The sequence below is a fragment of the Notamacropus eugenii genome, chromosome 5, assembly GCF_028372415.1.
Source record: "Notamacropus eugenii isolate mMacEug1 chromosome 5, mMacEug1.pri_v2, whole genome shotgun sequence".
Taxonomy (NCBI): Eukaryota; Metazoa; Chordata; class Mammalia; order Diprotodontia; family Macropodidae; genus Notamacropus; species Notamacropus eugenii.
This window is the reverse complement of record NC_092876.1, coordinates 275,359,126-275,372,610: the sequence shown is the minus strand read 5'-3', so window position 1 is coordinate 275,372,610 and position 13,485 is coordinate 275,359,126. Positions and strand designations below refer to the sequence as shown.

At 40.5% G+C, this 13,485-nt stretch overlaps 1 long non-coding RNA gene across 8 annotated transcripts in view; it reads right to left on the bottom strand.

Moving 5' to 3' along the window:
• Positions 1 to 13,485, bottom strand: part of LOC140506113 (uncharacterized) — a 319,922-nt gene that overhangs the window by 216,135 nt on the left and 90,302 nt on the right. For 5 of the 8 annotated variants that reach the window (XR_011967780.1, XR_011967781.1, XR_011967775.1 and 2 more), the window contains exons 2-4: positions 12,653 to 12,887; positions 11,146 to 11,297; positions 8,496 to 8,667 (exon numbers count right to left, since the gene is read on the bottom strand). This is a non-coding gene — a long non-coding RNA (uncharacterized lncRNA). The remainder of the gene's footprint in view (positions 1 to 8,495; positions 8,668 to 11,145; positions 11,298 to 12,652; positions 12,888 to 13,485) is intronic. The other 3 variants (XR_011967779.1, XR_011967777.1, XR_011967776.1) reach the window with 3 other exon arrangements.

The window sequence follows — 13,485 nt, the reverse complement described above, 5'->3', positions numbered from 1 at the left end:
CATAATGGATAGAGGGCCAGCCTTTGAGCCAGAAAGACCTCAGTTGAAGTCCCATTAACGGCTGTGTGGACCATGGGAAAATGGCTTAACCTCTCAATGCCTCAGGTAGTGCTTTAAGACCAAGTTAAGTTACAGATGAGTTGACCATCTGCATCAAGGAATGAACTTAAATACAGTTCTCTACAAGAGTGAAATCAAGATATGGACCAAAAAACAAACTGGTAATTAAATGTTTCGGGAAGTAGGGATATCTTATCTTCTTTTGTTAAATTGTTTTTCTTTCTGATTACAGTTACTTTAGGAGATGATCAGGAGGACTGTACTCCAGGGATCACAGTGAATGGGCAATAGGATAACTGGGCTCTTCTGCAGGTTCCAGGATGAAAGAGAGAAAAGGACTTAAAACAATCAGATGTGGTAAACTAGGAAGGTAAACTAGTCATGGAAATCTAGGGGCAATAGGGAGCAAGGAACAGCTAGCAACCTTTGGAGGTTACTTTGGTGGGGGTCAAGAAAAAAAGGGCAAAGAAATGAGCCTGTTTTTTCCAATCAAAGTCTTAGAAGATAATCCATGAGGAACTCTGAACTCTGAGGAGAAAAAGAAATATACTACAGAAATACAGGGCATTCCTATTTTTAGACTAGACATCTCTTTTCATCATCATTTCCTCCTATCATTCCTATTTATATTCACTGATTTTTTTTAAGATCTCTTTCTCATATCTCCTTCTTTCATTCAGGAATTGTACCAATAGACTTTTCAGAGAAGGAAATACAGCCCTGGAAGGCTTTTCTACAGCTGGGATAACAGGGATTGTATGGGTAAGATATTCTGACCCTGAGGGGAACTGCTACTGTATTGAAGGGTAAGAGACAAAAGGATGCAGCCAGTGGACACCACCTGCACCAGGGCAAACCATTTCACGGCAGAACAAAAAGGGCATATGCGATGGGGGGGAGAAAAGGCACTGAATCCACCCGTCACAATGCCAGACAGTCTCAGGCGGCTCTTTGGTTTTTCCTGGTGCAAGCTGGGGTCAAAGGCACCTAATGTGCCCCACTAGGCAAGAGGGATCAATAATGTTAAAGAGTTAGTGTCTGCAATAAGAAACAAATCATTGCCAATTTAGATAAAATGGTCTCCATGCTCTGGGCACCCTGGGCTCCCGACTGAAATCCGTCATCCTTTCCATTGACATTGACGCTCTGACACTCCCCTCCATGGGGGGAGGAGAGTGGGAGGAAATGAGAGTTTCTCAAGATTTGTTTTCTCTTTTGCTCCAGATGGGAAACCCCAAGATGGGGCAGCCAGCCATCTGGTCTGCTGAAGAGACAATGCTGAGACCCTGACAACCTTTGTGGCCTGGGAAGTGAGCACATGCTCCGGATCCAAAAGAACTCATGGCGACTACAGGAAGTTATGGCAGCACAAGGAGCACAAAACATGCTCAGGAAAAGGAGTTCCAGGGGTTTCCCAGAATAAATGCAAGGCTGAGGGACAGCAGTGAGGCCTTAGGCAAAGGATTTGGGCTTTCTCTGCCTCTTTTTCTCCAAGCATTCACAATGGGGTAATCATCATCTACATTAAACCTGGCTAGAATGCTTTGAGGAAGGAGGATAATGTTATAAAGGCAGCTGAGTTGGTGAGGAGTATTAGTGTGTATGTGTGTAGGTGGGTGGGTGTGTTCTAGCATATTTGTGTGCATAGGCACATGTAATAAGGTGAGATAGAGCAGGACATTCATGAAAAAAATTAAGAGGGTAAAAAGATTTCAAGTGGCTGGTTTTGGAGAAACACAATTATTAAACGGAATGACATAAGTGACTGCTATTTCCAAAGGTATACTTCAAGAAATCACATTTTCATAGGAGTAGACTCTCCCTTCATAGATGCAACCCCTCCGTACTTAAGTAGCTTAATGATTTGTTGTAGAAAAATAAAAATATCACCTAATGGCCAAATCTCTGATGATAGACCCGGTATAGTAGATAGAGTGTTGGACCTAAGTTCACAAAGAACCAAGTTTCAATTTTTCTTCAGATAATTACCAGTTGTATGACCTTACCCAAGTCCCCTTTACCTCTCTGTAAGCCTCAGGTTTCATGACTTCTCAATTACTCATATGTGATTTACTCAGAGGGAACATTAATTTCCAGTTTGACTTGCAACAGTAAATAAATAGTCATTAAGTGCCTAGTATGTTGGAAGAAACTGCACGGTTGTTAGGGAAAATACACAACTTATACAGACACAAGAACAACTGGCATTGATACAGTGGTTGGGTTGTAAAACTCTCCAAAAACGAAGCAAAACAAAAACTCATGTTACAGATGAGAAAACTGAGGCTGAGAGAGGTTATAGTGACTGTGTCTGTAGTCACAAAAATAGTAAATCTCAAAGCTGGCTTCTGAGCCTAGGTCCTGTAGCTCCAGAGGTGTGCTGGTAAATGTTTAACAACCAGCTCGCTGAAAATACGCAATACTTGTTTAAGTTTCATGTGACTTTTTAACACTTTCTCCACCACTTTCTTAACAAAGCAACAAATTAAATCCCAATTTGTAGTCTTTGCTAATATCCGAGGTGCAGATGCTCACACTAAAAATTTAACAATCAGTTCTCCCAAGTCTGTACAGTCTCTGACATGGAGTCTGTCCTGTAGCAGAGGGATAAGGGATTAAAAACTCTAAATATCTTATCACATAGTCCAAGCCACAACAAAAGTGGTATGTGAAATCCAAAGGGTTTCTTATGAACCTTTGTTTCTTCTGGCATTATCCCCTTTTGTACAGCAATATTAAGCAGCAGCATGGTAGACTAGGCAGAGCTTTGGACTAAGAGGACCTGATTTGGGACCTACCAAGCCAATGAAACTCTGGACCTCACTTTCTTCATCTATAAAATGATGGGGCTGATTGATAAGGTCACTAAGAAAACAATAATGACCATTATCATCATCATCATTATTATTGTAATTGGCATTTATATAGAGCACTATTTAAGGTTTATAGTGCACTACACAAACAGGATCTCAACTGAGCCTCACAACTCTGTGGGGTGGGTGCTACTATTCTGATGTCTCAATGCGGCTGAATGAGTTAAGTGACATGTCTAGCTAGGGTCAAACAACTAGTAAGTATCAGAGGCGGGAATTCAACAAAGGTATTACTGACTCCAGGTCCAACACTCTATCCCTTAAGCCACATACATCCCTTTTAACTCAAAATATTATGATCCAATGACAATACTTGATAAGTCCCTAGTATGAGTAGTAGGAGGCAACTAGGTGGTTCAGTAGATAGAGCAGTGGGTCTGCAGTCAGGATCACTTGAGTTCAAATCCAGCTTCAAACTCTTACTAGTTGTGTGACTCTGGGCAGGTCACTTAACCTGTTTGCCGTAATCCACTGGAGAAGGAAATGGTAAATCACTGTACTATCTTTGCTGAGAAAACCCCATAAACAGTATGGTCCATCAGACACAACTGAACAACAATAACATCATGGCATGAGTGTTGGGACAGAATATATGTTGTCTGGTGCCATGGGCAGAAATGTTGGTGCTACAGGTCAGAAGGAGAAATGCATTTAGAGGAAAGTACAATTTTGGACATGTTGGACATTCAGGGGGCAGGGAACCTTTAGGCATTTGAAGATGGAAGTGTGTAGATATCAGGCATGGAGTTATCTATTGAGAAATCACTGACAAAGAAATAGTAGAAGAGATTACAAGGCATGGCCAAGGGAAAAAGCATAGAGACAGGTGAAAAGGGAAGCAAGGACAGATCCTTGGGGAACATCTGCACTCAGGAGCCACTTCATAAGACCAAAAAGAAGTGTTTGCAGGTTTAGGAGAACCAGGAAAGTGTGGCATCTCAGCAGTCAAAACAAGAGAGAGTATGCAGCAGGATCAAGTAATTAACAATATCAAATGCTGAGGGGTCAAGGAAGACAAAGAATGAAGAAAGCCACTGGAGTTGGCCATCGGAAGGTCACTGCTAACTAACCTTAAAGAGAAATGTTAATAGAATAGGGAAAGGTCTATTTTAAGGGTTTCAGTAGAAAGTGAATAATAAGAAAATGTAGATATCAGGAATAGACAACTTTTTTCAAGAAGTTTATCAACGAAATGAAGGCCCCCTCCTTTCTTTAAGGACTGGAAGAACTGAGTATGTTTCATTCTCTTTATTTATATCCCTATCTCCTAACAGTAAACAGGTGCTTCTTCTTTTTCCATCGACTCTGTATGTCTCTTGTATGTACCCATTTATTTAGATTCTGTCTCCCCAATTAGAAACGTAAGCTCTTTGTGGGCTCAGCACAGTATAGAGCACATAGTAAATACTTGTGGAGCGAACAATGGATAGATTTGTGGACAGATGGGAAGTAGCCAATGGAGAGAAAGAGATTAGACAAACATGAGAGATGGGGGAAGCTAAAGCAAATTCCTGGGGGAGGAAGGAAAGACTACAACTAACATTTCATCCAGCAAAATTTTGTTAAAAATAGACTGTGGAAAGCACCATGGTAGGTACTGTTGAGATTGAAACTGCATGCAAAAGGACTGGATTTAGTAAAGAGGAAGGATTCTATTTATTCTGTGGCCAATGAGAAGGAGGAGGGGGTGGGTAATGATGCTGAGAAGCTTGAAGGAATGATGGGGAGGTGGGACTGACTGAAGGAACTTATGCCAGATACTTCAACATTCTCAGGGTAAGTCATCTGCTTTAGATTGGGGAGGGGAAGGGGTAGAGCTACGTTTGGGGTTTTCTCCGTCATCCCCAAACCTCCTCATCCCAACATGTTTAGGGAACAGAAATTAAATTTTATCATTAGTCTAAAAATAAATTTAAGGAGGCAAGTCTGATTCCAATATAATTCAATTTAACATATTCAAGGCACTGTACTAAGATCTAGATACACATGGACAAAAACAAAACAGTTCCCTGCCCTCAAAGAATTTAGAATTGACTGAACATAACACATGAAGCAATATTCTAGATTACATGCATTTACTTCCTCAACCCTGACCAAGTTGCATTTCTATATGGCCTCGGGTATATGTATTAATTCTCAACTGAGTTTTAAGTCATAGAAGAAAAAAATCAATGAATTATAAGATCACAGAATGTTAGAGCTTGAAGTCAGTTTAGAAGCCATCTAGACAAACCCTGTCATATTACAGATAAAAAAAGGGAACCCCAGAGAAGTAGACTACTTTTGTAGAACCATATCCTTCAGAGCTAGAAGACATCCCATAGTTAGTTCATCTCATCCAACACTCTTATTTTACAGGGGAGGAAACTGAGTCCCAGAGAATCAGTCAATAAATAAATATTAAGTTCCTACTACTATGTACTAGGCACTGTGCTAAGTACCGAAGTTAAGAAAGATTACCTGATTTGCCGATGATAGTTAGCAATAGAGCCAGGACAAAGAGGGAGACCTCCTGAATAGCAACTCAATATTTCCACTACCCTCAGGTGCTTTTCTCTAGAGGTGGAGCATTCACTGCTGGTGAGAGAATCCACCTCAGAAGAAAGGTAACCAGGATAGTGAAGGGTCTACAAGATCATGTCATATGAAAATCTGCTGAAAGAAACCAGAGAGGTTAAGCCAGGAGAAGAGAAAGACTGAAATGGAATTGATAGAAAAAAATGTCGTGTGGAAGAATGTTGAAGCCTGTTCTGCCTGGCCCCAAAGGGCAGAACTAGGAAGGATGAGTAAGTTATTGTTGTTCAGTTATTTTCAGGGTCCAACTGCTTATAACTCCATTTGGGGCAGAGATACTGGAGTAGTTTGCCATTTCCTTCTCCAGCTCATTTTGAAGATGAGGAAACTGAAGCAAAGAGAGTTAAGTGACTTGCCTAGGATCACACAGCCAATAAGTGTCTGAGGCCAGATTTGAACTCAGGGAGATAAGTCTTTCTGATTCCATCCCTGACACACATCTTCTAATACTTTCCATCTAGCTGCCCAGGTGAAATTAGCTAGGTGGAGCCTCATGTCAGGAAAAACTTCCTAAAAATTAGAGCAGTTCAAAATTAGAATGAGCTATATCTGTGGGGAGTGGGGTTTCCACTCGGAGCTCTTCAGACAAAGATTAGACCATCAATTGTCAGGTATATTGAAGGGGGATTAATTTGGTACAGGCTGAATGAGATGGCCTTCTAATTCTGACATTCTATGACACTGTGAGATGTGAAACCACAGGACAAACAATAACAGTGAGAGGAGAAGGCAATTGTTCCTAGAAGTCGGTCTAGTTCAATTTCTGCCATTACAATACTCATTCAGTGACTTTTGACAAGTCATTCCCCCCATCTTGGAAGATTTATGCCATGCCCTCCACCATCTCCAATTAAACAAGCCAGGTAGCATACTAGCCAAAATAATAATAGTCATAGATAATAATAAATGGACGGGTTGGATCAGAGTCTCTTGTAGATCTAACATTCTGCCCTAAATATATACTATCATCAATTCTCAAAAAACAAGGTTGGGGCCATTGTCATTGTGGAATGTCCACTTGAAAAAGGAGGTAAATCAAGGCAGCCTTCCCTCTGCTACTTGGTAGAGGGTCAGATCACTTCAGTCTGTCACCCTCTCCCCACTCCCAACCACTTGCTTCATGTTCAAGGAATGCAAATTTATTATAATATTAATCTAAAAGAAATATAATTAGGAACACAAATGGACTTCAGGAAACAATCATATCCTGTAACCCAAAGCTAAATATTAGCAACTTTTGGATTATCTGGAATTGTTATTATTGGTGCTGCTGCTACATCCCAGTACATTTAATGAGAAGCCAACTGCACATTTTAGGGGGTCTATAAGCAAACCCCCATTTCAGACTCAGATAAATCATTAAACAGTGAGGAAGCACCTGCTATTGATCTATTTCACTATTATCAAGAGACTGACCAGTTCATATCAGTTTGGACCCACCAACATATAGCCAGGTGATGGTAAATAGAGCCTTGAACCTGGAGTCAGAAAGACCAGATTTCACCTCAGACACTTAACCAGTTGTGTGACACTGGGCAAGCCATTTAACCTCTGTCTATCTTGATTTCTTTTCTGTAAAATGGGAACAACAGGACCATCTACCTCCCTCAGTTGTTATGAGGACATAAGATAATATTTGCAAAGTGCTCTGCAAATCTTGTGTTACATAAATGCTACTTATTATTGTTTGGATTAGCCACGACTTTCAACTAAAACTCTCATTGTAAAGGAAGAACTAGGCAGCCAGCAGGAGAAGAAAAAAAGAGCACTTGCCCCATTCTAGGACGGACAGGGTCTTGACCTCTCTCCACAGAAAATATTAAATCTGGACCCAGGTGCTGTTGAGAGCGGGGTCTGGCAGCAAAGCAGCCGATAAAAGACCTTTCTCAAAGACCTTTGATCCCAGACATCCCTCGGGAAGTGACTGAGGAGACTGTAGGTTGACAGACAAGCAGGTGTGCACTGGAGGAGACACAGAGATTAGCTGGAGCTTAGCCAGACCTCCCTAGGATGCAAATCATTCCCAGGCTTTCTCAGGAGACCTCCAAGGTCATGGATTTAGATCTGGAAAGGACCTTGGAGGTGATCTATCCCAACCTCCTCATTTTACATATAAGGAGACACTTACGGGATTTACGCATGGTCACTCTGGTGGTTAAGTGCCAGGACCAGGGTTTTAAACAGTTTTAGAGGCAGTGTTCTTTCTACTGTGAACAGAGCAGGTGTTAAATCGTTCTATGAATCTAGGAATACTAGTGAGTCTCTGGGCATTTCTCTCTCTCTCTTACTCTTTCTCTCTGCTTCTCTCTCCCTCTACCTCCCTTTTTCTCTTTGTCACTCTCCTCTTCCCCCTCCCCTTTTCCCCCCTCTTTTCCTCTCCCTTCCTCCCTCTCTCCCTCTTGCTCTATATGTTACATATATTAATTGATCACATATAATATATGGATATATAGATATATATCTATATTTAAATTTATTTATAGGTGTGTACATATGTACACATTTCTATATCAGTGTATATATAAGTACACTTATATATGAGTATGTATATATGTACATTCATGTATATAAGCATATGTGCATGTATGTATACTCATATATCAATAGATACAGATGTATATGTGGTAACAACATAAATATTTAAATTGATATGTAAATTGGGTTGGGTTTCCTATCTCTCTAAAAGGTTACCAGGAAATACAACTTTTGTGTAAACTTTCAGCATCAGAAAAATGTATTCAAATTTGAGTTAACAAACATTAACTAAAAAGTCTATAATTGTAATTAGTAGTAGCATCATTAAGGCCCTACCCTAGATAACCGAAGAGGGCATAAAAATGAATAAGACACAAATCCTCATTCTCAAGAAGTTTCAAGATGTCATGGAGTGGGTATAAATAGCTAGAAGATGCATTGTACGAATGGGCCAAGCTAAACTGAGCACTACAGGAAAGCAAAGGATAAGGAAAGTATATTCCTTATACTGACCAGGCTAGCTTGGAAGCCTTCATGGTGGAGGTGGCATTTGAGTTCTGTACCTTCAAAGACCAGTAGATTTCAGATGGGAGGCAGATAGGAGGGGATCGCTTCTCAGTTGAAGAAAAGGATTCTTGTTTCAGTAAAACTCTGAGATCCTCTCCAGTTCTGACATTCTGTGACCCTGTGAGTTTACAAAGCACAGGACAATCAGGAACATATGGTGGGGAGGGGGAAGGGAGGCAAGCAGGGAAATACAATTGTTCCTAGCAGCAGAGCTCCCAGACCTGGGTCCTAGGTTCTAGTCCTATTTCTGACAGCAACATTGGACAAATCACATCCCCAATTTGGGCCTTTATTTTTCTCAGTTATGAAATAAGAAGGTCAGAACTAGGTCCATTCTGGGTCTGACATTTATCCTAAATATATACCATCATCAGTTCTGGATCAATAGGAGGGTGCAATAGACATGAGAAATGACATGAGCAACAGTGTGGAGGCAGAAAGCCAGTAGGCCCATCTGGCTGAAGTGCACAGTGAAATAATACTGGGAAAGTAGGTCAAAGTGGGAATGTAGAGGGCATTAAATGCCAAACTGAGGAGTTTGGACTTTATCTGGTAAACAATGGAGAACCCCTGAAGATTTGTTGGGTGGAGAAATAACATAACCCAAGTGCTCCTAGAGAAAGATTAAGAAAGATTAACCTGTTAGCAGTAATTAGGACAGAAACAAGGGAAGAGGAAAGATAAAGAGACCCAGTGGGAGGCAATTGAGAGAGTTCAAAGGAAGATATTGAAATGGGGTTGTGGCAATGGGTTGGGAAATGAAGAGACAGATGGGAGAGATACAGCAAAGGAAGAAGCTGGGCTTGGTGACTAGTTGGTTGTGGGGGTGAAGGAGAGGGCTGATTCAAATAAGGAAATGAGGAGGAAAAGTTGGCAAGAGAGAAAGGAAAAAGCGTTCCATTTTAGATACATATATTTTGAGGTGCTAGAAAGACTTCTAGGTGGAGATGTCCATCCTGCAGGAAGTTAGAAAATTCAGAGCTACTAAAGAGATAGGTTTGAGAATAGGTGCTTGGAAGTGATAGTTGAAACTGTACGAGCTGAACAGAAAACCAAGAGAAAAAATGCAGGGAGTATAGGAAAGGTCTGTGAAAAATGACCATATTTAGGGAGCCTGAGGAGTAAGAGGACTCAGGAAAAGAGGCAAAGAAGATATAGTCAGAGAGGTAAGAGGGCAAATAGGAAAGGGCAGAGTCATGGAAGCTAAAGGGGAAAAGTTTCAAACAAAGGATGGCCAACAATGTCAAATGTCAATCAATCAGCTAGTATTTATGAAGCATTTACTGCGTTCCATGACGAACTTGGGATTCAACGTGTCAGAGAGGCCAATCATTGGTAAATTAGAAGAAGCCAGAGGGGGAAAAAGACATAAGACATGTTCAGAGGTGGCCTTTGAAACTGTAGACTTTAAAACTGTAGTATGGGACTGAAAGCTATATTGAAAAAGGATTGAGGAAAGTGTTGATGGAAGGAAAGGAAGCAGAGGCAGTGAGTATAAACTCTGAGAGGCCCTGGAGGTTTAAGGATGGAGGCTCTTCTATGGGTACTTTCATAGGTATGAGTTAAATGGCTTGGGGGAGGCATGTATGGGAAGTGGGGGACCCAAGAGTAGATATCTTGAAACTAGCATATATCATAGAGGCATGAAAGCCAAAGTGGGGGCCTGCAGCTCCATGTGGTTACTTTAGAATAATTAAGGTCTTGAGAACATTTAAGTGACACAGTCACAATCAATGTTTGTAAAAGGCGGATAAGCACCTGAGCTCTCTTGACTATCGCATGGGGTCTCTGTTCACCCTTAGACTGTTGCTTTAGTCACTGCTGGCATCCTCCTGAGTGGTGTTACTGAGTTCAGTAACCTAATTCTTTACTCAGATCCCTCAGAAAGAGGGAATAAGAATAAGATACTACTGGTCCCTTCCAAGATATGAACATATTATAGACATTCTCCCACTCAATTGGGGAACTGCTTCAGTGAAACTATGCTTGGCAGATACATCGTTCAACATTCATTTTCAGCTTAACCATAGCTGAAACTCATCCAGGGGAAAAAAATGACAAAAAAAAAAAAAACCAAAAAAAAACCCTGGATATATGCAGGAGAAAATGAATATAGCATACAATGAGTCTCTAACCAAAGCTGTATTTTTTAAGTCGGTCATCCTGCACACATTCCTACCCAAAAGGCAATGGGAGCTAGAGGGACTACCAACGTGGGCAGGATGTACAGCATTCAAAAATAATAATAACAACAATGATCATTTTATTTTCAAACAGTCTCTGGGACATTGGGTAAAAGCAGGATATTCAGCCTAAGGCTTTGGTAATTTCCAAGTTGGGTAATTGCTTTCTATCTACCTAACACCCCTCCCCACCCCCCATTACCTCTGTAATTCCCTGTGATAGGCTCTTTTCCTGACGGCTAGACTACAGAAAATCAAGGCTGTGCTCTGCCCCAGATATGGCTTCATTTCCTTTGCTGAGTTAGAGAATCACTGGATTTTGGAGCTGGAAGAGAGCTTTGAGATCACTCAATTATTGTATAGATGAGGAAACAAGCCCAGAGAGGGAAAGAAACTTTCTCAGGGTCACACACCTAGTTAGTAGTAGAGCTGGGATTAGAACCCAGGTGTCCCCGTTCTAGTCCAGTGTTTATTCTGTCCTCCCAGTTCCTCCAGGGCTGCAGAATTCCATTTGAATGAGTATGACGGTCCCAATGCACAGCCATTATCATTATGACAAAGCCAACTGTGTGAAGAGCCCATTATAAAGGCAATCAGGGTTGACAGAGGCAATTAAAACACAATGACAATAAAGAATTTTCCAAAACACCATTAAATGTATACTGCAAAAAATCAAACATAATTTCCAACAGTTACTGAAAGTTGCATTCTCTTTTTAACTCTGGGACTGCTTTACAGGACCCTCAGGCAACCACAGCCAAACATTCCAAACCTTGCTATGTTCCTTCCACATTTCTCAAAAAAAGAGTTGGTTGGAAGAAGAGAGGTGATAAAATTTCTTTTTTTAAGAAGAAAAAAACTGTCATTTTAATATATATATGTGTGTGTGTGTATGTGTATATGTATCTATATATACACATACATATACATATACACATATATATAAGTTTATGAAACAAAACAAGGGTTTATAGGGTTGATAGAAACTTTCATCTTGACGCCCTGTGGGACATCTATCCATCTGGTTGTGTCCAGCACACAGAACAGAGAAATTGACAATAGAGACACAGAAGGATCAGTCAAGGAGGAAAGGGAAAAACTATGAGAGGGAGATGGGAGATGGGGAGTTTTGTTTTAGACAGCTTGACTTTGAAGTTTGAGGATTTAGACACTTAGATTTTACCTTTAAGGCATTATTGAACAGGGACTATTTAACAACAGAAGTAGCCTGGGCTTATAGTAAGGAAGACCTAGGTCCAAATCCTATCCCTGTCACTTACGAAATGTGTAGTGGCACTGGGCAAGTCAATTCCCTAGGACTTATCTCTGAAGTCATAACCAGTTGCCATCTGCCTCATATGGAGGGAATTCTCATACCATGAGTTCCATTGACTCCAACTCCCAAACAATATTCTTATCTCTTATACACTCCTGCTTGGAAAAACCTGCTCCCAAAGGAGGCAGAGTAGAACATCAAAGAAAAAAGACAAAGACTGAAGTTTTGTGCCTCAAGGACCTTTAGAGAAACTAAGATGTCCATGTCATGATTCAAGGTATGATGGGGTTTAGGAAGATACTGATAGGACATGCTATTAAAGGTGTCTCCTGGACAGCTGGAAATAGGATATTAGAACTTGGAAAAGAGGTTGAGATATGAAAATTTTCAGAACTCTTCTGTATTAAACTGCAATTGAAGTAGTCGATTCTATGAGGAAAGTTTCTGGACCATAGACATTTTTCAAGTCCTTCTTTCAAGTAGCCTCAAGAACAGATTTTCCTTAATTAACTTGGCCTTGTTAAACAACGCCAGTTACCTTCAAACACCTTCCTTGGCATGGACCAAATGCTATAGGGAATATGTGTAAGTCACAATAACTTTCTGTCTAAGGCAGATTAAGATGAAAAGACAATCTATATTACCTCTTTGCCTTTTAGCTGGTAGGCAGCACTGCTTCATATCTTGGAGGAAGGGGAGGGGGTTTCATGAGGTGATCTTTAGAGTTGTTAGTTACCTCCAGTGATCAGTTGCCAGGTCTGTTTCAGGAGGTTGCCATTTGTATTTCAGTCAGGAAATTTCATGGAATCAGGAAAGACTTAAAAGCATCAGGCTGTCCAGTAGACTTTGAAGGATAGATGTAGCATTCCAGAATCTTTACTGTAGTGAAGACAAGACAGAGTCATAATCTGAGTTGAACAGAACTGATTTTCCCCAATACCTCACCCATCTAAGTCAATATCTCACCCATCTCTCTAATAAATGACAAAAAGATAATCACATCATAGATTTAAAGCTCTGACTTTAGAAGCCATAGTCCAAGTAACAGTTTCAATTTTCCACATTTGATGAATAAGGAACCTCAGGCTGAGAAAGATTAAATGATAAGTCCAAGGTGATAAGTAAGTGGCAAAGTTAGGACACAAACCCAAGTCCATTACTTCCAAAGTTTTCCACTACCTGAATCAATATCTTGAATATAGTCAATATTTTATTCCAAACACCCAGTACTTTTTATATATTTCATTCCAAAAACAATGTGAATATTTCCATTGTACGGTTAGGGAAAATGAGGCAAAGAAGGGGTAAATGACTTTGCTAAAAGCATACAGTCTGTTCTAAGAGTATAGGACCCATCTATTGCAACTCATAGAATCTTTCTCATTAGGACTACAAAGCCTCTGTCTGGACATACTTGGTTAGAGTATAAAACTAATGAGTCTAAGGTCACAAGTTCACTCCCCATATAAGCCACTTA